This window comes from Larimichthys crocea, chromosome XVII (genome assembly GCF_000972845.2).
Source record: "Larimichthys crocea isolate SSNF chromosome XVII, L_crocea_2.0, whole genome shotgun sequence".
Taxonomy (NCBI): domain Eukaryota; kingdom Metazoa; phylum Chordata; class Actinopteri; family Sciaenidae; genus Larimichthys; species Larimichthys crocea.
In genome coordinates, this window is record NC_040027.1 from 2,385,631 (window position 1) to 2,411,708 (window position 26,078).

Here is a 26,078-nt window from a genome sequence, read left to right on the forward strand (position 1 = left end):
TGCAGGGTCTGATTATACATTTCCCAAGAGGTTTATTATCGTCACTCGTCAGCCTCTATTGTACTGCTTAATGTACGCGTACGGAGGGGTGACAAGAAAAGAGCCAGGACCTCAATTATCAACACCATACACACACACACATTAAACGTCTGTTCCATGTGAGCTCACTGACTGAAATGCACAAAAACCCATACACACCTACACACATACTGTGTGGTGTACTCTTTGCAGTGCCTCCTACTGTTCTTGCTGACAGCACAAGTGACAAGGAGGGATTGTGGTTAAACCACAACTATGTGAGCGTACAGAGAGCTGTGTTTGTCACTGTGGCTGCTGGACAATAGATGGAAGTCTGAGGGATCTGACTGTTATATTAAACCAAGTCAGAGGTTGAAAATCTTGCAAAATCTTGATTGGTGTTGAAAATAGAGATGGACTGAATTTCCTACATTTGGTCAAAGTTAAGACCCTTTAACAGGCAGACCAAAAGTAAAGAGTGGAGGAGATATATGGGGACAGAACTGATTTGTCTGTTAACAGATTAGTCTGAAGTGAAAATTGTTATTTTCAAACAAAAAGACAAATATTTGATGCTTCTAGCTTCTAAAATGTGTAATAATTTGCTGCTTTTCTCTGTTTGATATCATTATATATAAACTGAACATCTTTGGGGTTTGGAGAGTTGGATGGATGAACACTTTTAAACACATCATCTAAGACTATTGGGAAATTATAATGGGCACTTTTTTCTCTGAAGTTTTACAGTTAATCAATTAATTGATAGAATAATTGGCAGATTCATTGATAATGAAAATAATTGAAAGTTGCAGCCCTAACATATAAAGGTGGCCAACTCCATGGACCCATATCTGTTGTATTCCAGTGTCTACTTTAGGTAGATAACTGACCAGCAAGTGACCAGTGGTAAGCATTTTAAATGCTGAAGGCAAATTGCATGGATCGATAATGACATCTTTTAAGAGGCTGGTAGAGCAAGTCAAAGATGTGTTAAGACACATTTTTCAGGTGTGTGACTTCTAAAATGAAAAACAAACAAACAGAACTCACAGAATCGTCTCTGCCAGCAACCCCAAAGCAGGCACAGCCAGTATCATCCAGGAGCAGAGCTGCAGTGCCATCAGACTTGTGCTGGTTGTTGGTGTGTGTGTGTGTGTGTGTGTGTGTGTGTGTGTGTCTGAGGATTTCACATTTTTCATTTTTCATTGCATTTCTTTTCCTTTTTCACAGAATATATTTAGGCTCAAATAGTATTCATTTAAAAGCCATTTGTGATCGTGTAAGCTGATGGTGCTGTAGATGTTGTTATATTTATTCTTCATATGTGCAAGTTGTTTTCATTCAAACTGTATTTGAGTAATGTTTCATTCTTGTTTATGGTCCTCTGTGCACCAGTGAGTACTAAATAATGGTTTTCATGTCTGTCTCTTACTCCGAAACCCCCCAACCTTATTCTCAGGACAATCTCAACACATGCTTCCTCGATCCGACAACTCATTTTTTCTAATGAAAGTTTTATGTCTCCCATCTGCAAGCCAAAGAGAAAAATCAGCTTGATGGCACGCTCTCTCTTCTCCATCCTCTTTATCTCTCTTTCACTCACAACACACACACACACACACACACACACACACACACAAACACCTCTGTTGTTTCTAGGGTAGTTCTTGCTTTCCCGCGGGTTAAAACACACACATTTCGGGTGATGGAAGTAAAGCAGAGCAGAAGAGAAGCAGAGATGAAACAAAGATGAAAAGGGAGAAAAAAAAGACAAGATGACTGAAAATGAGTAGATGGGAGGGAGAATATTTTTTCACTGTAAGAAAGTATACTTATGTGTGTGTGCGTGCGTGTGCGCACGAGTGACGCGCTTGTTTGATGTTCTTCCCATCTTTCAAACTAACTGTGGTGTGATAGCCTGCACTAATGGCTTGCATGAAGCTCAGGAATGTAGATCAACAGATGAATGCCTCACCGCTGCATATGTCTGTCTGTGTGCTGTGGTGTGGGTAAATATCCAGTGTTCCACGCACGCGCACACAATCCCATACAGCTGCTTGTAAGCTACTATGTTATGAGCTTTCAGAGGTGTGTTGTGTGCATGCTCGTCTCAGCTAGAACCTTGCATGTGTGAGTTGCTGAGTGTTTGGCCTCAGTGGAGCTGCTGCCTGACTGGGATTTAATGAGCCCTGAACCCTGTCTGCTCCTCCACCTGTGAGTGTGTGTGTGTTTGCGCATTTCAGTTTCTCACAGCTTCTTGTTGGAGCTGCTAAAACACTCATTTCTCACCAGGGACCAGACGCACACTTTTGCCTGTGTGTGTGTGTGTGTTTGCCAGTGTTTTATATTGTTATGCACATCCACAGTTGTGGTCAATAGTGTTCCTAGTGCTGAATGCTCAGTAAACCAATATTGGAGCTAACAAATGCAAGTTTGCCAGACAGGTAGAGTTTATTTCATACTGTGTAACAACAAAAATATGTCTAACAAGAAAAGACTTGCCAAAAAATAAGACCATTAAAATGTGTCCATATACCAGGTGCATCAATGAAAAAGTGTGTTAAATACATTTATGTGGCATAAATGTCTAAAAAATGTCAAAATGAATTAATTTTTGGGTGCTTTCACACAGTTGGGTTTTACTGAAACCCAAATGTTGGTAAAAAGGCAGTTTATGGAGGGGAACACTTTTATTTGGTGACAGGCAGGCGGGATCAGACAAACAAACACAGCAGCCTTGGCAGGCAGAACATACATAGCTGGCAGGCATCAGGTGAGATTCTGGGAAAGAAAGAGAAATCGCTTAAAATTAAAGGCAAATTAGACTGGCAATACCTGAAAAGCAATCTACACATTAAATGTGTCTTAATTCAGGGGATTCTTCCCACTGGAAGTGTGCATCACAAGAGTTACATCAAAAGGGTTTGACAAGGCTGTCCCCTTCTAAGTGAATTTGAGAATTCTGGCCTGGGATGCATCCTTTACAGCCCTCAGTGTCCCCACTGTGTGTCTTTTGAAGGAGGCCGCCCCTGACTACTTGGTACTCAACTACAGAGACTCCAAAATGAGTCAGATATAAGGGGAGGGAGCGAGGGGAGGCGCAGGTGTCACTGGGACACAATCAGTGTAGATTGCAGCACTTGAACTGGCACACCCACCATGAATGACTCCAATCAGCAGGATTGTAATATCAAGGAGGCCTCTTCCGACTGTCAATCAAGGCCTGGTGCTTGAAATTGTTCTTCATGTTGAAATCTAGTTCCTAAACTGTCACAAATCTGCTTTTAGAAAAATCGTTTTTTACTGCTTTGAGATGATCCATTCTAATTTATATTCATTTCTGCAGTGTATATTATTATTCTATCGGTGGCACAACATGGCTTCTTATGGGCTCTGTAGCTCCTACAACACATTTAGCACAGGACTTTCTTCACAATGTTGATTTTTCTTTGATTTCCTAAGTAATAAGAATTATTATCTTTGGACAGCAGTATCATAACGAGAAGGCAAATAATTTTAGTGAATCGTGAATAAAACTTAAATTTCATTAGATCAAGTGTGCATATGTGTATGTGTTCATAATTTACTTGCCTCAAAGTGACGCTTGCTGAGTGTGGTTATGATAAATAAATGATAAAGACTAAAATACAAATATACATACCGCGTGACTTCCCATCCTATCTACCTCTATCGTCGTCTGGCCCCTGCAGCTCCAGAACTTGCTGACATGGTGCCATTATCTCCCTGTTCCCCTGTTCTCCCTGGTAACTAAAATCCACAGACAGCACTCCATGTCAGCCAATCAGATAACAGATAGCCGCTGATTTTCAAGTCAGTGCTGCATGCCTTTCATCCTGCTGCTAGAAAGCATTTTGCTAGATACATAGGACTCACAGATTGTTTACTGTACGCATTATGTGAGGAATGGGAGACGAAGACAGAAAGAAGATACAGAGGGATGATCGTGTGATCTGAAGAAATTAATGAAGAGGGAGGGGGGGAGAAGTGAATTAGGAAGAAGATAGATGAAAGCAGGGTTTGCATTTCCATTGAGTAGGACTGAAGGAGGGAGAGATCATGGGAGGAGGGAGATAGAAACCTTCTGTCAGCTCACCCTCTCTTATATCAGTTATAGGGAGGCCTGGTAGACACATTAAAGGAATAAAAGGAATGAACAAGTAAAAAAAGGAGAGGGGGGATGTCAGCAAAGCATTCCAGCAGCCATGTTTTCCCTTCCTGCCTGTATGTCTGTGTCCCAATCAGATATCCCTATCAGTCAGCAGTGGGTTCCAGAAACACTGAGGCATCTCTTTTTGCCTCCTGCAAATCACATGCAGAGAGATGGAGGAAGGGAAGGTGGGAGAAAGAAAGACTGAGGCTGAAAAGGGGGAGAAGATGAGAAGAGGCAGCAGTGGAAGCGAGTGAGAGAACAAAATCTGTATCCCTGATAGATTTGACACTCTAAATGATGGTTTCGGTAGCACCAGTATACTCACTCTTTGGAGTATATTTCATAGCACCGCAGTAATTTTTCCTAAGCAACATTAGTGTCATAATGAAACTCTCGTCTGGGCACAGACCAAGCCTCAAGCAAATTAGTTTCCTCACCGCTACAATCTCTGGTTGTACCGCACATTTACAATGGACAGAGAAGGCTTTCCTGTTCAAATTAGTCTGCTTGGTCAGCTGTCAGTGTGAATTATTTTAACCATCGAGTAGAATAAATGTTGCAGGTTTTTCGTGGCAAGGGTAGAGACATACTGACAGCTTGCAGTTTCATAGTGCATACCGATGCATACAACAGAAAGTAAAAAGGCAGTGCAGGACATGCTCTTAACAGATTTAGTATAAAATCAATATCTAACTCTGAATGCCGTTTGTTTGCAGTCCCAGGGAATGTGCAATAAGTGAACAGTAATGTAGGTAAGTCAGGTGTACTGTAACAGAAATTTAGATGTCAGCATTTCAAGACAATGCAAATGCAAAGTTTTAATGATTTTGGGGCTTTGTGTCTTGTCTTAGCTGGGCTGGATTTAGTTGCTTGCACGTTTCTGAATCAATACCTTTACATTTGTTTTATTTCATTCCATTTTACTCTTACATTCATGTTTTAAATTATAGCAATATTGCCATCCCAGGAGACAGGCCTAATCTCCAGGGATGGCAATGTTGCTTAGCTCATCATGGTCCAGACTGAAATATGAATTGCTATAAAATCTTATACAGATTTTTCTCAAGCTGACAGCAGGTCAAATTTTTACTTAGTAAAAGGTTTAAGTAAAATGAATAAGCACACCATTTTGTACTGAGATTCATGGTTAGATGTACTGACTTTGGTGAGCCCTAGACTTTCCCACCATTGGGTTCACATTTGTGGTTTTTAATGGCAATTCAGTTATTTGTTTCCCTCAGGATCATTTGTAATGACTGTTGATCTTCTAACTTTTCCTACCACATCAACAATTTAATGTGTCCCATACTTTGGTTTGCTTGATACTGTAAAACTAATGACATTCCCATCCGTCAGCTGTATTTTATGTTGAGTGCATCAGCATGTTAGCAGTTATTGTGATTATGTTAGCATGCTGACATTAGTATTTAGCTCACAAAGCACAGCTGTGCAGTCTCAGATAGGCGCTATAGCGTGACTGTAGACTTGTTTCAAATGTTTTGGATAGTGACACAGTTCTGTTGCGTTGGCTCTGTACTCCAGTACATTTGAAGTTAGATAATTACCGTGAGGACAACCTTTAGTTTTAATTTGAGGGTTTACATTCATATATGGGCAGAGATGTATAAAGTACTGGAGTAAAGGAGTGGAGTAGAAGTACAAGTGCTATATCAAAAAACTGACTTGAGTAGAAGTTGAAGTGTTCATTAAACACCATACTTAAGTGAAAGTACTAAAGTATTCAAAATGTTTTGTACTTAAGTATTGCAAGTAGAAGTATGTAAAAAATAATGCTACTCAAGTACTGAAAGTAAAAGTACAAGTAAAAGTACAAGTACAAGTACTGTTGTTTATATTATTTCAAATATTTATTAGGCACAACTTCTAATGTTACAGTGTTACAATGTTCATGGTAAAGTTCTGTGATTTCCCATGGTCTGTGAATGTGTCTGAATGAATTCGAGAGCGAGGGGGCGGGGGAGCAGGTGAGAGAGCCCGTAACGAGTAACGATTCAGCACATGAAAAATGTATCGGAGTAAAAGTATTAAATTCATCAAATATATGTAGTGCAGTAAAAGTGGAAGTTGGGGAAAAAAATAATACTCCAAAAAAGTACAGATACTGCATTTGAGTACTTAAGTACAGTACTTAAGTGGTTCCACTTCGTTACTATACATCTCTGTATATGGGTAAAAAAAAAAAAAGCCCACAAAGACACCAACAGAACACGGTGAAAAGTGAAAAATCAGCATCTGTGAAAAGAAAAACCAATAAAGTGGCTGTCCAACAGGCTTGACATCACTCTTTGTTCCTGCTGTGTGGTCATGCCGTCTCCCAGTAGATAGCTAAAGCCAGCACATGCTCTGCCAGTCTGCATCGCAGCACAAACACTAACCAACAGTGACCCACTGACGCTTTGGGGTTTTTTTTGTGTGTCACGATGCCACTGCTACGCGTTGTGTGCAGCTGACTAAGCCGCTTCAGACCTTTCTATGCAATGCGGCAATTTGGCCACAGCCCAGAGCCCCAGATTTGTGCTAAACCATTTCAGTTATAGGACGGCTGTGCCTACTGTGGTTTAATATGGAGAGAGATAACTAGCTTGAGTAACAAACCCAATTTGTCTCCAGGATCAAACAGATGGGTAATGCTTACTATGTCTGTTTGGTCCAGTCCTGCTGTCTCTTTATCCGACTGTCTTGCTGTTTTTTGCATACTTATCTGGTATATCGTCATAGGTGGCCGTCTGTTTATTTATTGTAAAAAGATGCAGACTTTCTAGACAACCTGCACAACTATCTTTTATCTGCCGGTTGATTTATGGTTAGGTTGTGTCTTCTGTATAAGGTGCACGTACAGTATGTGTGTGTTTGTGTTTCTTCTTTATTGACATGGTCCTCTCCCTCATCCTCCCTCTGAGCTTTAAAACCACACACATACCACAAAAATGGATGGAGAGAGGTCTGCAGAAAAAAAGATTTTCTCTCTCTCTTCCTGGCTCTTTGGTTATTTTTATCCTGACTGCTTGTAAGCTATGTGTCTTCCTTTTTACATACCTCTATCCCTCAGTGACTTCTCTTTTCCCTCACTCTTCCTTTCAAATCTTCTTTCTGTTCTCTCTCCTACTCCCTCCCTCTTCCCATCCATTCATCACGGCTGTGTGAGAGTTAGGCTGCGAGAGAAGAGATAAAAGACGCCAGAGTGGGGTTTTCATCGTAGACACGACTGTAGGGTATACACACAGTTCTCCTAATGTACTGTGTATTAAGCAGTTCACATATTCCAACTGATGAAGTTCCAAAAATGAAAGCATGAATGTTTATTGGAGTTGCCTAAATGGGAATAATTTCTAAATGTAAACAAATGCAAATGCAAATTCAGAACCATGGATAAGTTTGTTACCAAGAAACCGTGACAGTGCATTTTAGATTTAGAAGAGAGAGCGAGTGAGTGAGTGAGTGAGTGAGTGTGTGTAGGTGGTTGCATCCATATTACTGGATGTGTGTAAGAGCATGAATACACATCTGGCATTTTAGGATCAGACTAAATTACCCTGTCTACTTTGGTCTATTATTTGTTAAAGTCTCATCACCATTTCCCAGAGCCAAAGGTAACATCTGTTAGATTTAGAAGATATTCCGTTTATAATGATGCAAAACAGAAAAACAGCTTCTTCTTCGTTGCGTTTTTCCTTAATCAGCTAATTGATAAGTCGACTTATGGTTTCAACAGCTCTAAATAGCACTTTTTAGTTAAACTGCCATTTTATGAATTTAAAGTACATAGCTAAGCATTACAGCAGCCACCAACAATGGCCAAAAATGGTATTTCTTATTACTGTTGACATTTAAATGCAGTGCCGCAATTAATTTGCCTCCTCAATGAGAAAATCCTGTCTGCAGCGTCTTGAAATTGAATGAATTGTTGGCGGATTGAGTGCAGCACTGCTGAGTGGGGGCCTGGCGTCTTCACGCTGAAGCCCAGTTGACTCTTGACATACAGCTCTATGGGGGTGTTTAACATTGTGGTGAATGGGAAGAGGATAAGCTGACAGACAGAAAGAGCCATTCTTTGATGGGATTAACGCAGTGGCAGACAGGGACTAGTGCTTTAGATTGATTAAAGTGTAATCCTGGTGGATAATCATGCCTCCCGGTGTGACATGTGTGGCCAGCACCCTCATACAGCACCCTCCCCCCACAAGACAGGCGTCTTACACACATAAACACAAACAAACAGCGTGCTCAGTCACATTCACGCTCCCTGTGCTCTCTCCGTCTTCTTCTTTCTTCCCCATGTCTTATTGTCTTTCCTCAACCATTGCTTCTTTGAAAAGGTCAAGAGGAAGAAGAGACAGCACAAAATGTGAAATGAACACTTTAGCTGTCATGTCATCTGTCACTCACAGAGCGGCACTATGTCCAGAATCACTCGCACACCACAGAATGAACACACAACAACAGTTCGGGTGGCAGTTTCTCATTCTAGATGGTCATGAATCATCATGGTTTGGCACCACCACTGACAGGTGCACAGCTCTGATTTACACATCCACTAAAGGTGGAGCACTGTAGGTTAGCAAAAACTAGGGAGCATACTATGAAGACCTAATTTTCATTCAGCTGTGGGAAGTGCAGTCACTATCGTGCACACATTTGACAATTATATTTTGCACATTTTAATAAAATGTGAAGTTAATTAAGTGCACCGGTTAGCTAATAAGATAGCAAGAGACATGTCTTACATTCATTTTTTGCAGTTAAAAGAATAATTCTTTAATTATCTACTATTTTTAACATGGTTTTTAATGTGTAAATCCCTTCATATCATGAACTCTGGTGGATTCAATTGATTCAAATTTGAGTGCCAAGTCAGCAAGAAGGCTGGTGTTTCCTAATTATGGAAGAGTTGAGCAGCATTGTCTCTGTTATAAATCGTGCTTTTTGTGAGTGAATGCTGGTAATGCAGTGATAGTCCTGATTCTCCTAATGGGTTTATTCTGTTCAAAGAAGATTAATCAATGACTTAGGTAATCAGTCGTTTAATTCATTTATCGGTGAATAAACAGATGCCGTTTTTTCCCCCCACTTTTTTCTTACATTCTAGAAACTTAATGGCACATATGGACACGCTGAATTGTGTCCAGTTTTCCATTCTTCATTCCCAGATGTGTGATTCATGGGAACATTGTGCATGAGGGGCACTGACAGTATGGAACTGAGGTCAGCTATTAGTAATTACTCAAGCATTATCATGAGCAGGGAAAAAAGACTCCAAGCCCTGTAGAGACTCTGTGTGATAGCCTCAAGCATGGGAACTGGCCTGCAGCTCCAAAAAAGGAAGAAGGCTATTTATTTTAGATTCATATAACACATTCATGGTCTGGATATATTCAGCTGTGACGCATTCGTCATGTCCTAAGGGAGATTAAAAATGTGATTACGGTGGGTTTTGTGGTGACTGTGTGGTTTAGGTTTGGATATGTGAACACAGTTCACAGCCCATAACATAATATCTTGGTCTTTTATTCATATTCATCTCTGAACTGTTTATTCTGGCATTTACACTGTGGGTTGTACAAGAAAGAGGCAACAGAAGACGCTGTAACAAAGTGGCTAGTGAGAGAATAACAAAGAACAACGTGTGCATACTGGCAAGAGAGAAAAAATAAAAATTCAGCTGTATACAATAATCGCACAAACTTGCTGGGTGATTTTACAGTGGAATTCATCGTATTAAGTCCCCTTATTCGTTTTTTATCTCACCTGCACAAGCTGTACAATTCTCTCCCCTCTTTCTTTTTGCTCAAGGATTTCATAATAGCAACTGAAGTGGTGACATCTTATCCTGGCAGACAAAGCAGGGGACAGGAAAGAAAATCAATTTTGAGAGATATGAGGCGATGCATGCTGGTATGTGTCGAGATGAAGCGGCAAAGATGTGGTTGACCCCGATTCTGCTGCTACCCTCTGCTCATCAGGGAGGGAAAAAAGCCCTCTTTGGGTCATATTTTGCATGGGAACATATGGAGGCTTGTCAGCTTGTTGGTGACATTATGTACCCATATGTTATAATGCTGATGGACTCAGGGAACTAAAGTTGCCTGTGAGACTTTAGCTGTCCTTTGAATTGTCTTTTTTTAAATCATTTGCTGTAAATCCTTCCTGATTTGTTACACTTTCTGCTTCATTTCTTTACAGGTTTTTCTCTCTTTCTTTGAATCATCTCCTAAATCTCTTCAGAAACATTGGCCTCACGCATAGACAGAGCTCATCTTAAGCCAACTGTACTGCATGTCTCTGGCCATCTGCTCTCTCAACCTCTCGACAGTGGTCACAACGTTACTCTGTGCTTTCGATGGAGAGGCAATCAGATTAAACTCTTTGACTTTGTTTTTCATCACATCACTCACAGTATGTGGTAGCAAGAGGCAGTTCAGTAACAGATGGTTTTCTCACATAAACATCATGAAAAGAGGGGGAGTGCTTGATTTTGAAAAGGCACTTCCCTCAAGGTGATTTTCTGATGAACTTACAGCAGAGGGTTTTTATTGGTATCCTAATCAGTTGCATCCTGTGCTAGAATCACCTCAAGACTTAAGCAGCATTAGGGGGTATAGATCAATGGATGGATAGATCAGTGGATGTGTCCCTGCTGTTGTCAAGATTAGATCAGATTTCAGGAACTACAATTTTTTATTGTCTGTGTTGCACACTTGAGCACAAAGGATCACTCTCAGGCGTGCATGAGTTTTAGATTCTTTACTTTTGTCTGTCAACACACGACATGCAGGCTGGCTGGGGGTCCATTAATTAATTGGCGCTCTCTTGCACTACCCTAAAAGGACCCTTAAGCTGCCTCATAGTGCCTGTGCCTAAGCTATACGTTGGATACACCTTTTAACCTACTGCAAATATTAGCTGGTCTCCTGCACAAATATCACATTGCAAATAAATAAAAATAATGACAACAAAATGAGAACCTAGCACACACTGAATACAAACTGAGAATGGGGGGTGTCCATGAATATCGCCAACATTACTATGAGTCCCACATCTAGATGTGATATGGAACAGAATTTTAATGGCTCAGCCTGCTTTTTTCTTTTTTTTGCATCATTTTGCCGGGGTAGATGTTGTCGGTCACCTTTAGTGGTTCAGTGTGTAACATTCAGGAGAATCTATTGGCAGAATATGTTCATTAGTGTATAATCACCTGAAAATCACTGTTTTCTTTTTGTTACCATGCTGCACTGCCATGTTTCTGTAGTAGCCCAGAGAAGACAAACAGAACACTTGCTTGGCCACCAATAGGTTCTCCTACAGTGAGGCGTATTCAGTTAGTTGCAATCTGCAATCTCACCGTTAGATGCCACTACGATGTTTAAGAAACCGTTCGACATTTTGAGAAATGCCAATTCACTCAGATTAATCGGAGTTTAATGAGAAGATCAAAAACCACTCTCACAGCAAAGCAAAAAAAAAAAAAGAGTGATGTTGCCAGTTCTGTTACTCATGCTTAAACTTGTGCTTACCAACCATATCTGGCAACAAGCACTGGAGCCAGATATGAAGAAATGCTGGAGGAGGGATAAACTGTCGTGACTCCCCAGTTGTCCTTTACTTTTCTGTATGGATGAATCAAACAAGTAAACTTAAACAACAAACTTTAAGAGCTACTGAGATAGCTGTTTCCCCCTGCTTCCAGTATTTTTGCTCAGCTAAAGCTAATCACCCACTCGTTCTACTTCGGTATTTAATGCACAGACACGAGAGCGGTATCAATCTTCTCATTAAACACTTGAACATAAAGCAAGACGGTTTCACGCTTCCTAAAATGTTCAAACATTTCATGAAGAGTTGTCAGGTAATCATATAAGTCCTTCATTATGCAAAAATGCTGAATAATTGAATGTCACGGTCTCTCAAACTTTTCATTATTTCATACCATTATAATTTAATACCTATGCGTTGAAGAAAATAATTGGAAGACATTGCTCTGGGCTATGGGGAGCTGTGATGGACACTTATCATAGTATGACATTTTTATAAGCTTAAACGATTAATCACTTAACTCCTTGCTGTGAACTCGATTAAAATTTGATTAATATAGTCTCACTGTGAGCTGATATTAAGTAAAAGCTATTTTTGTCTATAACAGATTTTATAAAATGGCATCATCCATTTATTTATTTAAATGTTTAATTTATTGCTGCCCGTCATGCTTTGAGATTCAATCTCTGCTGACTCTCTTGTACCTTTCACTTTTCATCTTGACAAGTGTGAAGTTCTAGAAAAGGCACTCAGCACTATGTCCAGTCCTCCCAGGTGTGGGAAACAACCTTATTTTTACTAGCTTGCAAAGATGTAATTTGAAAGTGACTTTTATAACTCTGGCGGGCTGACAGCCAATCTATGCATTTCCCAGGTTAGTAGTCCAATGCGAAAGTGGGACGAGCGAGAGGAGGAACAGCATGAAGTTGTCACGGTGTTGTGGCCATAGTGGTGAAAGAGAGAAGCAGTAGGCGAAAGAGAGCGTAAAGCAGAGACAGGTTAGAGAAAAGGCCAAGTGTGTACTCAGTCCAGAAGTTAAAATAAAAGAGGCGGCAAACAAGGATGGCTTTATTCCATCTACTGAGGAGAGGGAGAGAGAGAGAGACAGATACCGTTATGGTGCTTTGAAGATCAGGGGAATCCTAGTGAGGTGACCAGTTCTCAGAATCCCTCGCCAGTTTCCTGTTTTTGGTTCTTCTTCACCGAGCCTTATGATCATGACCTTACAGCCTGCTCTTTGACAAACAGAAAACCATTCAGAATACACTTCTGTGGTTGTATCTCAGCAGGAGAGAAGTGCTAGTTCAGAAAATAAGAAAGCTCTGTCCTCCCTCAACAAATATAACTACTTGAGTCCCAGCTGCACCAGTAAAGCTGCTCATTGACCAAACAGTAGAATGCTGGTTGTGTTGGGCAGAACCCAGGTGTACAGTATGTCTGAAAATGTATGAATGAACTGTCCATTATGGATATATGGACACTTTAAGTCACATTAAATCCATGCTGAAATTACTGAAATCACTATAAAAAGGATTTTTGCTGATTTGAATAATGTTGATCTTTAGTAATACAAAATATCGCAGAGCAAATAACATTCAAATCAGAAGACAACACTCTCAGCCAGCACAGAGGGTTGCCTGAACACAGCCAAGTTTTCACAGACCGTGGCCTGTTCTTTTCCCATTTAAGCGCCTTCTGCAACTGCCTCTTTTTGGAAAGCAGTACGACTTCAGTTTTCTCCTTGGCTGCTAGAACTGGAAATTTACCTTGTAAAAACTGCCCCTGCCTTGTACATGTAACAGCTATGTTTCAAGTTTAGGTCATCACAGTTAAAGAGGGTACATTGTGTCTCTCTCTGTTGGCATTGGTAAGTTCGCCAGGGATCAGCTAAATGTATTATGCATCCAACATTCATTTGTAGCATGTCTTTTTATTAGCTGTATTTACTTGCAGTGCAAGGATATCATATTATGAAATGTTCAACCTCACATCCAATTTCTTTCATCTACATCTTCTATAAACATCTGGTCCACCTCAAAGCGTTGTCTGCATCTGCCAGCCTTTTTTTTTTAGAGCCTTCTCTACTACCCGAACAGAGTCTGTGTTTTTAAATGAGTTCCCTTCAGGCCAAACCATATTGTGTTCTTTCCATCTAGAGCAGTTGCCTGACCCAGTGCCTGTATCCTGATCTGACTGTTCTTCAACAGACTCTTACGAAACCCATTTTAGTTGTCTCTTTTATCCAAGTTGAAGTCACAGCAGCTGAATGTGGGAGCCAAAGCAGAAGTGCCTTAAGCTGCAGCTTGCTTAATGGTCTCTCGATGCTGGCTGTAATGAAACTCTTACTGCTTGTGAAGTAGAGAAGATACCTTTACCCTCTCTCTAGAAATGCCAAGTCAGTAATTATTCTCTGAGAAGTGGCATACTTGCGTGATTCACAGATGTCCTAGTCTATTACACTCCAAACAACTGATAAGATGACAGTTGGGGACAAATCAAACTCCAGACTTTAAAACTTTTGTGAAAAAAAGAGATCACTAATTAACCTCAAGCTATATAAAATAGCATAACATTGGCTTAACAATGTGGCATAATATTATGATAAGGTGTGGCTCCAAAACAAACTCAAAAGCTAAATGACGTATCAGCAGCAGAGAGAGACTGCAGTAGATGATGAAGTGTGGACAAAATGCATAAAAATAGAGCTTGTTTAATGTGCCTGGTCGACTGTGCTCCCTCTTTTGTTAGATTTGCCTAGGAATAATAACATCCCCCAACTTATTTATTTTTAGTTGCAATTAAAGCAAAACCAGTTATTTTGTTTCAGATGGTAGTCCATAATAATCTCACAAAACAAAGCAGAAGCTTGCCGCCTGTGTGTCTGTGCGTACGTGTCTTTGTATTGCCAAATGTAACAATCGAGTGTCAGAGACACAAAACATGTGTCTGTGTCACTTTTGAATCGCCGCCCCTTTGTCCCGCAGTGAACCTAAATACAACCATTTCATCTCACCATAGAGCAGTTCAAACCTATTTCAAGAAGCTGGTAATTTGGGAAGCTTTGGAAACAAAAAATGATGCTGGAAGAGCAGTCTTTTCTCTGCAGTCTCTGTCTGTCTACTTTCTCTCTGTGTGGATTAGACATGATATGGATATCTGTGTGGTTGAGGTGAGGGAGGAGGGATTGGAGGATGCAGGCGTCTGTGTTTTCCTTCAGATAGAGAAAGAATTAGGGTATGACTAACACTGAGATTTATTAAACTCGTTAAGCTAAACACTAGCAGGGCAAGCCATTTTTTCACTATTAATGTCCTAAAAAAAAGGCAAAAAATAATTTTATACCACAACCTTCACAATATGTGCGTGAGTGTACATGCAGTTTGGCATTCTAGGTCCATCATTTGCAGCCATTTTTGCATTAACCACTAATCTTTGTTGTCGTGCCTTGTACTGAAATTAATGCGCTCTCTGATTATACGGTCTGCTTTGTGTGTGATCCAGGTAATTCATGTGTGGCGTGTGTGTTTATATTCCAACAGCACTGAGCTATATTTATCCTCAGAGTAAGACAGACAGTGAGACATTGCAGGCAGTGCAAGTTATCATTGCAAATTCAATTATTACATTCATGCATCATGGAATATAGGCCTGTATAATTTTAATGCTGTATTTACTTAATTCTGTTCAAATTTGAATAATGTAAGGAGGTGAGATTAGTGCTGTATTTGAGCTTTTCTCTGGATTAAGACATTTTTGCTTGACAGTTTCCCTCCATTTGTCAGTCTATTTAAACCTTTTTTTACTTCAGATATATGTTGTTCCTGTAGTGAGTTATTGGGCTAAGAAAAGTGTGTGCGTGTATTTCCATCAATCAGAGACAGGTTTGTAGTGATGCATTTACTGATCATATCTGATCAGTCTAGTATGACAGATAGAAATAAACAGCAACACTCAACCATTGACTAAAAAGAATAATGAAAACTGAATGTGGCCAAACACCTGAGGTGATTTAAATTTTTTATTCACATCTAAGTGCAGAGAACATCGAGCAGAACTTTCATGGCAGACCAGAGTGAGTCAATAAAGAGATGCAAATTAAAGAAAGTTATTAATAAAATAAGAAAAATATAAGTCTGGGACAGTTGGAAGTAGAATTTGAGACAGTTACAGGAAACTGAGGACACCGAAAAGAGTTCATTTCAAACACTGATTGCAGACATTTCTATAACTCTATTTAAACTTTCGATATTTCTGTCCCACCTCTTTTAACAATATTCTTTATCGTCTTTCAGCCGAGTTATAGTGATAGTACAGTCATCTTTTAGTCTACAAATTTCAGTTCATGATAATTCTGAGCTGCACGGTGGTGCAGTGATTAGCAGGTAGGTTCCTTGTTCAAACCTCCACTGGGGCCTTTCTGTGTGGAGTTTGCATGTTCTCCCTGTGTCTGCATGGATTCTTTCAGGTACTCTGGCAAAGACATATACTTAATAGGTTAATTAGTGACACTAAATTGCCCGTAGGCATGAATGTGAGTGTAAACTTTCCTCTATATGCTCTGTGATGAACTGGTGACTTGTCCAGAGTGTGACTTGTCCAGGGTGTACCCTGCCTCTCGCCCTAAGTCAAATGTGATAGATGGATGATAATTCTGAGCAAGCTTTAAATGAATCTGCACTCACTTTGTCTGTAGTTACACAGGTATGTATGTGCAAGTTTAACAAGTGCAAGTCAGTAAAGGTTAAAGACTTTGTGAGGCTGCATCAAATTCAGTGACAGTAAATACAAACACCAAAAAAAGAACCATGAAGACCAAACCTATTGTAAAAATGTCCTTATTTATATTCTTACATCAACCACATCACCTTGAACAACTCGAGTGTCTGTGTTAGGCATCACTTAATTTGACACTGACATGACTGATGTTCAAAATCCTTCATGTTGCTTATTGTTATTCGACGGAGTATCCTCAAGGTGCTTATGTGTGTTGCAGTCCAGAAATAAGTCACATGACCAGTGCAGTGAATAATTAATCAGGAGTCCCATCATGAGCGGAAATGATGTCTATCCTTGTCCTCTGAGAACATATATTTATGTTCGGTCATGTGTTTGTGAACAAGTAACAGGGAGAGAGAAAGAGAGAACCAAAGTGACCTTGGGAACCCTTCCTTTCCCTCTGTCTTATTTCTCCTTGAAGGAAAGAGTAGGAGGAGGCAAGGAGAGGAGTGGAAGACAGATTTCATTTGATATCTCCCCCTGCTCAGGGAATACACTCTTTCCTCTCTCAGTCCGGCTATCTGTTTGTCTTCCTCTTTGGTTTACAGCAGAATAAAAGCTGCCCTTGGAATTAATGACTTGGGTCTTTGTCTCCATTAACATTGAATTCACACATGATCTGCTCAGGGATCACGGATGGATTTTATGAGACTTACTGCTGGACTGTCTGCCCTCTATGAAACCTTAAATAGGAATTAGATTAGTACACTAAATGATGAAATATACAAGTATACAAACCCTAATGCCTTGTTGCTAGTTAAGGGGCTGATTTCCACTTGTGTAGTCTCCTTGTTAACACGAATAAAAACACAGCAGAACTATTTCAAGGAGGCTTTCAGCATCTTTGAAACTTCTTGATACCAATACCGTAGTTACATTTGGCTGAATTTCTACCAGCTGTCTCATTTGCTGGTTTCAAAAGCACTGATCAATATTTTCCCCCTTCTTCTTGTGGCTGTGACCAGGAGATAAATTGGCTAGAGGTTAAGCCAGCTTGAACACAAAATAAATTGGGCCCTTCAGTAGCTGTACCATGTAATGCTCTGTGCCTCTGTACTATCAAATGAGTCAGAAACACCCAAACAATAATTATAAGATTAAGTGAGTGCTGTGAACGGTTTAACTACCGCCTGTGGAAGTATAGAAGGAAAGAAACTCTTTTGCTTTAAAACAAGCCAAAAGAGGAGATGAGGAGTCATGATAAAAAATAAAAGATCAGAGAGAGAAGCGAGAGCAGGAGGCACGGAGGGAGACAGCCAGACAGAGAGAAAACAATAGTATTGGACCGCGCTGTTAGTGCATTGACAGAGCCTGCAAGCTGTGGATCAGAAGAGAAACATCTTGTCTTGTATTTGCCCGTTGACGAATGGCAAAGGGTGTTTTTGCTTCTTTTTTTTTAAACTGGTGTCTTGCTGTTTTATCCCGCGCCTCACACATGCATTTTTAGCCTGAACCAGCAATTAGCTCAACAAGCACCACCTGTTCCACTGAGTGTGACCCATTTAAAGGCCCTGCAGACGTACTCAGGTGTTTTCATTTTTTCTGCCTGATTAGACCTCTGCACAGACCGAAGACCACGATGAGCAGCGCCAGTATGTGAGGTCACCAAACTCAATTGCTTAATAAAAAAGGATAGAGGCGTAGAGGTGCAGTCCAGAGATGGAATAGGAGGAGACATTAAACACAGAGGTCTGGTAATGTAAAACAGTTTAAAGGAGCATGGCGATATTTACACAGCTAAGGATTGGGCACACGGGTCTCAATTCAATGCTATATTTAATGGTGTAATAATCTGGAAGATGTCGAACACATTCCTATAGTACATAAAGTTCAGTGATTGGCTATATAAGATATATAAAGGCAGGGCAGGAACAGAGTTTAAAAGCATTATTGAACACAGGACAAGGATCGAGGAAACCCTGAACTCTGATGGGTTATATTATGGAGACCGGATTAGAGAGAGATCTTTGTCTTCTAACTTCTTTTTCTTAGTCATCCAGATTAGACCATTTGGTGTGTCGGTTCTGGCTAGCAGGCTGTATGTTTGATGCCTGTGGACTGGACACATTTTGTTTCTATTCACAAATTTACCCGGTTAGGCTTTACATTGTCTAGCCAGTTTGACAGATGTTATTTATTTGTTAGAGTCTTGTTTCTATAACTACATTACAGATTGATGCTACTTGGCTGTAGTGAGAGCATAGACGATGACAGAGATTAACGACGATAAATGAATTATGGAATGCTTTTAGTCTGCTAACACTGGTTGGTCGCAGTTTTATTTACAACCCTGTACATGCCGTTTGCTGTTCTGTCTGCTTTTGGCCACAGCTACACCAATAAATTTTGCTCTCACTGCAGCGTAATAAAAAATGACAAAGGTGTAATTTGTCCTGCCAGTCAGGTGAAGCAAAACAAACGGTTGGGTGAAAATGTCAATCAAGCACAGTCTGTACACACCCATGCAGTATAATCAGGCAAAATATGTGACAACACCTGTGCAGGTGCAACATGACTGTAGATGTTTTTACCAGTTTTGAGATTCAGTATTCTATGAAGCTCTTAAATAAGTCACTATCAAAAGACACTTTTATTTAAGAGATAATGTATTTTGAAAAACACCATCAATTTGCTAATAAATGCATTTTAAAGTGTAACTAAACCCCCAAATTCTGCTATCTCTCTCTCTCTATACAATCACTATTGGGGTTGTGGCCTCATGGCTACATGAGGTAACACTAATCAGAGTGGCACACTGACTATCGCTCAATGGAGCAGGAATACAATTACCGGTAGTCAGAGCTAACCAAACTTATCAGCTCATTTACAGCTACTTATCTATATAACTGACGGCTGCTTATCAGCTTCTGTCAGGCTCTTCATGTCCACACTGGTCATGAAGAGTCTGCTCAAGCTTTGACAGTCACTGAAGCACATTCAAAGCCATTTATAAGGGTTCCTATGTGGTTAAGCTACCACCTCAGAGAGGCTACATCTCGGGTGTGTCTGTCGGGTAGTGTCACTGTAGCTACATCAAAGGCCGGGAGATGTGGGTTTCATGGAAGTGGACGAAGGAGCATATATCACTTACCCTCCAAAATCAGCCATTAGCTAAATTCAAATGCAGTGGCCAAGTATCAACCTGTAGTGAGGTTGCTGTGCCTGAATCAACCAACAACACTACTAAATACCCATATACATTGGTTTTCATCTGAAAACAGTTGCTTGGGGGTTTAGTTGCACTTCCATGTGTGATTTGTAGAGCTTTCTTTAAAAAAAAAACTTTTAATTTGATATCAGAGTTTGAAAAATAAGTTAAATCAGACGTGACATCTGCCAAGTTCCTCTGCAGAATGATAACAGATGGAGAGCTAAAAGTTGAAATATTTTCAGTTTTCACTGCAGATCCATCTGCTGCTCAAGTTACACTTGTCAGTTTATCGATTCCTCGTCAAAACGGAATATTGTACAGTTTGCTGTCTTTTCGGCCAGTTGAAAAATGACCTAAGCATCATGCAAAACCTCCTATAATGGAAGAAGAGGAGGCAAGTGAAACCTCTTCTTGTCACTTTAACTCACTTATTGTATTTGTTATTTAGCTGAAAGCGCAGGTACCTTCATATTAAATCTGTTTCGCATAGGTGCACACTCACTCGCACATATAACTAGGGTTGGCACCTTTTTTTTAAACCCTTATTTGATGTTTTCAATCTCTGCTTTTTGATAACCTCATCAATCATACTGAATTGAATCCTGTCTCTGATCTTGTAATACGTAAATCATTTTGGCATTGGCCCAGTGTTTAATAGTTGTTTTCCCCTGACTCACTCACACCTGCCCCTCAGGCTGTCTTCAACATTAAGTAAGTGTGGTGACACATCTGCTGTCCATCCATCATCACCTTTTGTCCTAAACCCATGTACCCCTATGCTACAACAAATGACTGAATAAATTCTTTGTATACCTGTGTTTAGTCTCCCAAACATGCTTAAAAGTTGCCAGTTGAAAGGAAACATTAATCTAAAGAATTGTAAATACAAGGTACAGCTAATGAAGCTACAGACCTCAACATTTTCTTCATCTTGGTTCCGTAAATGCAAAAATGATGGATTATGCCACATTTGCATCCAAGTGGAAAATAAATTTTCCCCTGAGAAAACATTTCTCTTACACACATATCATATTTCACGCTACATGACACAGCCTGAGATGTTTTATCTTTAGATTTTCGATTTCACTCACGGTAAAGCAGAAATGGGCTGATTAAAAAAGTGGGAGTTGGTTAACGAGGTGAGGAAAAATAGTACTTCAAAGCCACGGCCTGGTGGTACAGAGCTGGGAAAGAGTTTGCGCCCAACCAGCTTTTTCTGTTCATTACAAAAGAGTTTGAGTTTGAGAAGGGGAAAGGAGTAAAACTTGTTCTTACTAAGAGACACAGTTGGGGTTTCTACCTGGATGTTAAATCACAGAAGGTTTGCAAATATCTCTCAGTGCAGTTACACAATCTCCTAAATTCACTCAATTGAGAAGAAAATAAGTACCCTGCAAGGTCCTAATTTAGTCAGTGTATGAAGGTCTTAAAATCAAGCAATTAAAAAAAACAAAGCAGTGTTAAACCAGTGCTGCTTACAAACAGAATGTCAGCAACAGATTTAGAAAATGAGTCAGTGACAGAAAATGAAAAATGAGAATACTAATTGGCTGAGTGTCTCTCTGGAGTCGGAATGGATACATGCCAAAACCCACAAAAACCTTGTTTTTCTAAGGCTGCCTATCAGATGATGATAATAATATCTGTTTTGCCAGTGAAGCTAAGTATATGTGCACTTGTTTACAAAAACATATTTTATGCAAAGAATTCACGTTAATCTGAAAAACTTTACTTTCAGTCTTTTAAAGATTAAATTAGTCTACAAATCTTACTTAGGGAGAGAAATATAATGCTGTCCAAATGTTGAATAAGGATAAAATACTTTCAATAATGTTTTTAATTATGTTTTATGCACCAGTTATATTAGTAGTTATGTAGTTAAATGTCTATTTTAGACCATGTGGACATACTTGTTGAGGATTTTTTAATTTCATTTAAATGACTACAGCTGGTCACCAAGCCCAATCATCCAAACAGACTTTTCAAAAACAAGCAATGGGAATAATTCTAACTGATGGCTATAAAACAAACCTATAGTACTGTTAGATTATCGAGAATACTGTTTTTCTGTGTTAAGGAACATTGAGTAGTGGTAAATATTACGTCTGGATCCAGCAGTTCATAACTTAATATACTTGTTTTTCTTCTTTTTCATTCTGCTGCAGTGATAACATCTATGATAAATATACATAGAGTGATGTCATTTTGTGGCATTTCATCATATCGCACATCATATTTCCAGAGCAAACAGTTAAGATGGCAACTGCATTCCACTGGCTATGACACATGTTTGGCCATCATCAGTATACTTCAAGCACCCGATCTTTATCTAACAGGATACGTATGCATATCATTTATATGACCACACAAACAGCAAGCCATTGTCTCAGATTTTTGTCTCTGCTGTGAAATATTTGTTTTGGCATCAGACAACTGTAACTTTCCACATAAACACGCAGGGCTCTTTACTTTAACATTGTTGCAACCTTTCGATCGTCTTCTCTCTCTGTGTCTTTAAGAAGTGATAAAGCTTTTGGTCTGCTCTCTAGTATTTCAAGTTACTTATTCCCAGCTCACCCCATGGTTACTGCTGAGATAGATGGCTTCTATTAAATACTGAGAGACAGAATGAGGTAAGTTGAACAGGGGTTTAGAAAAAAGATATTGTTTTGATAGATTTGAGGGTTCAAAAGAGTGCATGGGGAGGTTGAAATGCTGTTCAACTAAGTATGTCCCAGATCTTCAACATCTGTGAGTGTGTGTGTGTGTTCCTCTCATGTATTGTACACACTCAATCTGCACTAACTGTGGGTTGCATATGCTATTTGTGTGCCTCCTTGTTTGTGTTTGAGAAACTGTATCCACCCACTCATTCTCTGCAGCTGACAGACAGACAGATGGATGCGCAGCAGTCGCAGCATCTCTCCAGTATCTCTGGGGCAAACAAACTACTAGTGCTGTCAGTATGAAAATCAAGTAGCAGGGATGAGCGAGGACTGTACAGGACCCACTGAAAATGCTTACAGCGCAAGATCAAAAGCACTTTAAAAAAAACAACAACCTTTGGTTAATTAAAACGATTGCATGGACGTGATCAGAAAGACAAAATGTGCAGGGAAGCAGTACTCCCTTCACAGAAACGAATGGAAATCGTATTCAAAAGCCCTCTTAAAATCCAGTGGAAAATACCAAATATATCACGCTGACACCCCAGCTAATGATTTATCTCAGCTGGCAGCAAGAGGGGAGGAAATTAAAAGCCCTGTTGTCAAAATGAGTCCAAGCTGTGTACTACAGGCATGTCCAATAATCAACATCCCCTCATCTTCCTCTTGTCTCCTTCCTGTCCCTATTTAGTATGTGGTTTTATCTCCTCTGTTTGCTTTGATTAATTTCCATTTCGCTTCTCTTCAAACTCTTCCTGTTTCACTTTTTCTTTCTGTATTTCATTGAACTCGTATCCCACAATTCTCTTTTCTCTTTTCACAAAATGTCCTAATTGCTTGCCCACTCATGTTTCCCATCATCCCCCTCTCTCACTATCATTAAAGGCATTGGAAAGTGGCACAGCAAAGTTCATCCGCACATCTTTGTGCAATAGGCATTGCTGGAGGCTTAGTAACAAAGGGACTATTTGCTGGCAGGATGGGAAGAACAGGAAAGAAAACTCTTGTTATTGTGACTTGGGAGTGCTCACAAATGGTTCTTTCCTCTTGGCTAAAGTCTAAATGCAGCACTAGCTGGCACTCACTCTAACAGCTTTCAAGCTGCAAGTTAGGAGCATGGTAGTAATAGATCTCCAAGCTTCTCTTTCTTTTCTCTGTAATGAAGATGAAATGGGCATTCATTTCACAAGATTGTACATAATTTGACTTAATAATGACTTAATGACTGGGTAAATAAGTCCCAAATCTTTTCAATTTTATGGGGCAGTTTACACAAAGAAGAGGGGTTAAACAAAAGTGGATCGTGCAGCTCAGCTAATAAGCTATGATGGCCTCCTCCATTTTGGACTCCTCAGCTCTCATTTCATTACTTCAACAGCTGAAAAGTCCTTCCTTCAAGTTCTTCTCTCCTATCAGCACCCTTGCACCCTCTTTATCTGACACTTTCTTCTTTCTGACGCTCCTCCAGCCGCTCCCATTCCTCTATTTGCACCGCTGGAATATTTCCATACATAAAGAGCATCCCCGTTCACCACATCTATCGTAGTGAACCCAGCGGGCCTTGTTGCTCACGCCAGTCCAATATCCCGCTGCTGCTCTTTGTGCAGTCCTTCTCCCTGCAGCGCGCTCTGCTGTACTTAGTGTGCTTCCCGGTGTGGTGAGATAGATAATGGAAAAAGGAGAAGAAAAGCACAGAAAGAAAATACAGGTGGAGAACGAAGGAGGCTGAAGAAATTAAAGGGTTTAGCCCTTACTAGTTTCTTTATAGCTGTAGGCAGATGCTGCTCTACAATGCCAATAAACAAAACTCTCCGTTTTGTTTGCACTTCATCTTCCAGACTGGTTTGACGCTTCAGATTTTTTAAAGAGAGGGAACCATGGAGAGTGTCAGGAAAGATAAGAGAGCGGATGTGACACAAAACGAGGGCTCTGAGACAAACTTAAACCCTTGATTTCACAAGTGTACGGTTAGAAACTCAGCCATCTGAGTCACCAGCACTGCCTCCGTCTACATCCCCATCTTTTCAAGATTCTCCTCTCCTCTCTTCTCCTCAATAAATAAAAGGACTCACTGAGTAGGAGTAAAACGCCTGAGTCTACATTCTTTTTGTTTCCATCTAACTGGATCTAGACCAAGAACAAATTCCCACAAAAGACAGTTTATTTACCCAAAGAAATTATATCCATTGTTATCAGCAATTATGCAAATCCCCAAAGTCATTCACAACATGTGGCCCCAGTTTAAAAAAAAAAAATCAAGCATTTTGTTTGAATTATAAAGATTTATTTACATGCTATCTTGTGGTTTTCCCTTTTTAACTCAAATGAAAACATTACACTCACACAAAGGACTCCCTTAGGGCAGATAAAGATGGCTCTGCTTTGTGTGAGCAATACTCAGTGGTCTAGAGTAGGAGTATTGCAGGCTGCAAGATGAGTATACTGTATGTTGTATAAAATTATCTTTGTCTCTATAATCTATAAGCCTCTTTACTATATGATTAAGGCTCACATCTGGTTTCTGTGTGGCCTTTTCTTGGTAATCATGACATTTTGTTGTCATATCTATCAAATGTTGTCACATAACACATTCGTCTTACAGCATGAAGACCGTCCGAATAGATTCAACCCCTTTAGCATGTACACACCTCTGACCCATAACACATCACTCCCCCTCCCATTTTCACTTATGTAAGGGAAGATTCCTGGGAAACGTTCAGACAAGGTCACGACCCTGTGTAGCTTCACGTCAGACTCAACAAATTGCCTGTGCTGAGAGTGGCGAGGCAGCTGCCTGGTTAACACCACTTATTTTTTCTACTCATACAGTGTGGCATAGAGTGAGCTCAGATGTGCCTGAAGATACAGTAGTCAGACAAATGTAAAGGAAATCAGTGAGTAACATGATGTAATTTAATTTGTTGAACTGAGCGGAGTGAGAACTGACTGGATTTTTTTTGGGCAGAAATGGAATACGATAAGTAAAATGAGTGTTTTCATTAGTGTATAATCACCTGAAAATAAGATTGTCTGTGTTCTTAGTACACTATTTTATACAGTTTATACATAGCCTAGAATGGACAAACCATACACTGACTCTAGATAAGGCCTGTGGCATTTTTCACAAGTTTCATAATCACTGTTTCTCCTACACACTTGGAAGGGAAGGGTGAGGCGAGGGAGTTGCAATCTGCAGCCTCACTGCTCAATGCCATTAAATCCTACACGCTGGACCATCAATAAGACTGGTCATGACAACATTTTAATCATCACATTTTTTTCCGGAAAATCAATTGAGAAACTTGTTGTTGTTGTTGTTGTTGTTTCAGTTAGTTCAGACTTTGAAAATTATGTAAAAATGCTTTTCACAGCGACCTGATGGAATATAATAAGAATGGCTACCATAAAAATCTCTCACAGATGACAGATTTACATAAATGTAAAAATAATCAGTTTTGGGAAACATGGACAATTCAAAAAGCAGAAATGATCTCAAATACCTTTTTGAGTCAAATCAAAAGTAAACACACAAAGTAATCCCAAAGTAATCAAAGTAGCTATAGTAGTGAGCTGCTTAGCACTGTGAAACCATTTTCGAGGCAATTTGCCAGCTGACCCAACAACCTGCACTGGTGGATCTGCTTATGAGAGCATTTTACAAGTCTTTACAGTGTACTGCAGCACAGTGAGTAAAACAGCATGATGTCATAGTGGAGAAAAACATGAGAATAACATCCAGGTT

General features: G+C 39.9%; 1 protein-coding gene and 1 long non-coding RNA gene across 3 annotated transcripts in view; one reads left to right on the plus strand and one right to left on the minus strand.

Moving 5' to 3' along the window:
- kank4 (KN motif and ankyrin repeat domains 4) overlaps positions 1-26,078 on the plus strand; it is a 71,055-nt gene that overhangs the window by 9,354 nt on the left and 35,623 nt on the right. The window lies entirely within an intron of this gene.
- LOC113748008 (uncharacterized) lies at positions 2,698-7,463 on the minus strand. Its single transcript, XR_003464050.1, has 3 exons — positions 7,247-7,463; positions 3,680-3,786; positions 2,698-2,799 (listed from the first exon to the last, which is right to left on the minus strand). It is a non-coding gene; the product is annotated as an uncharacterized LOC113748008 (long non-coding RNA).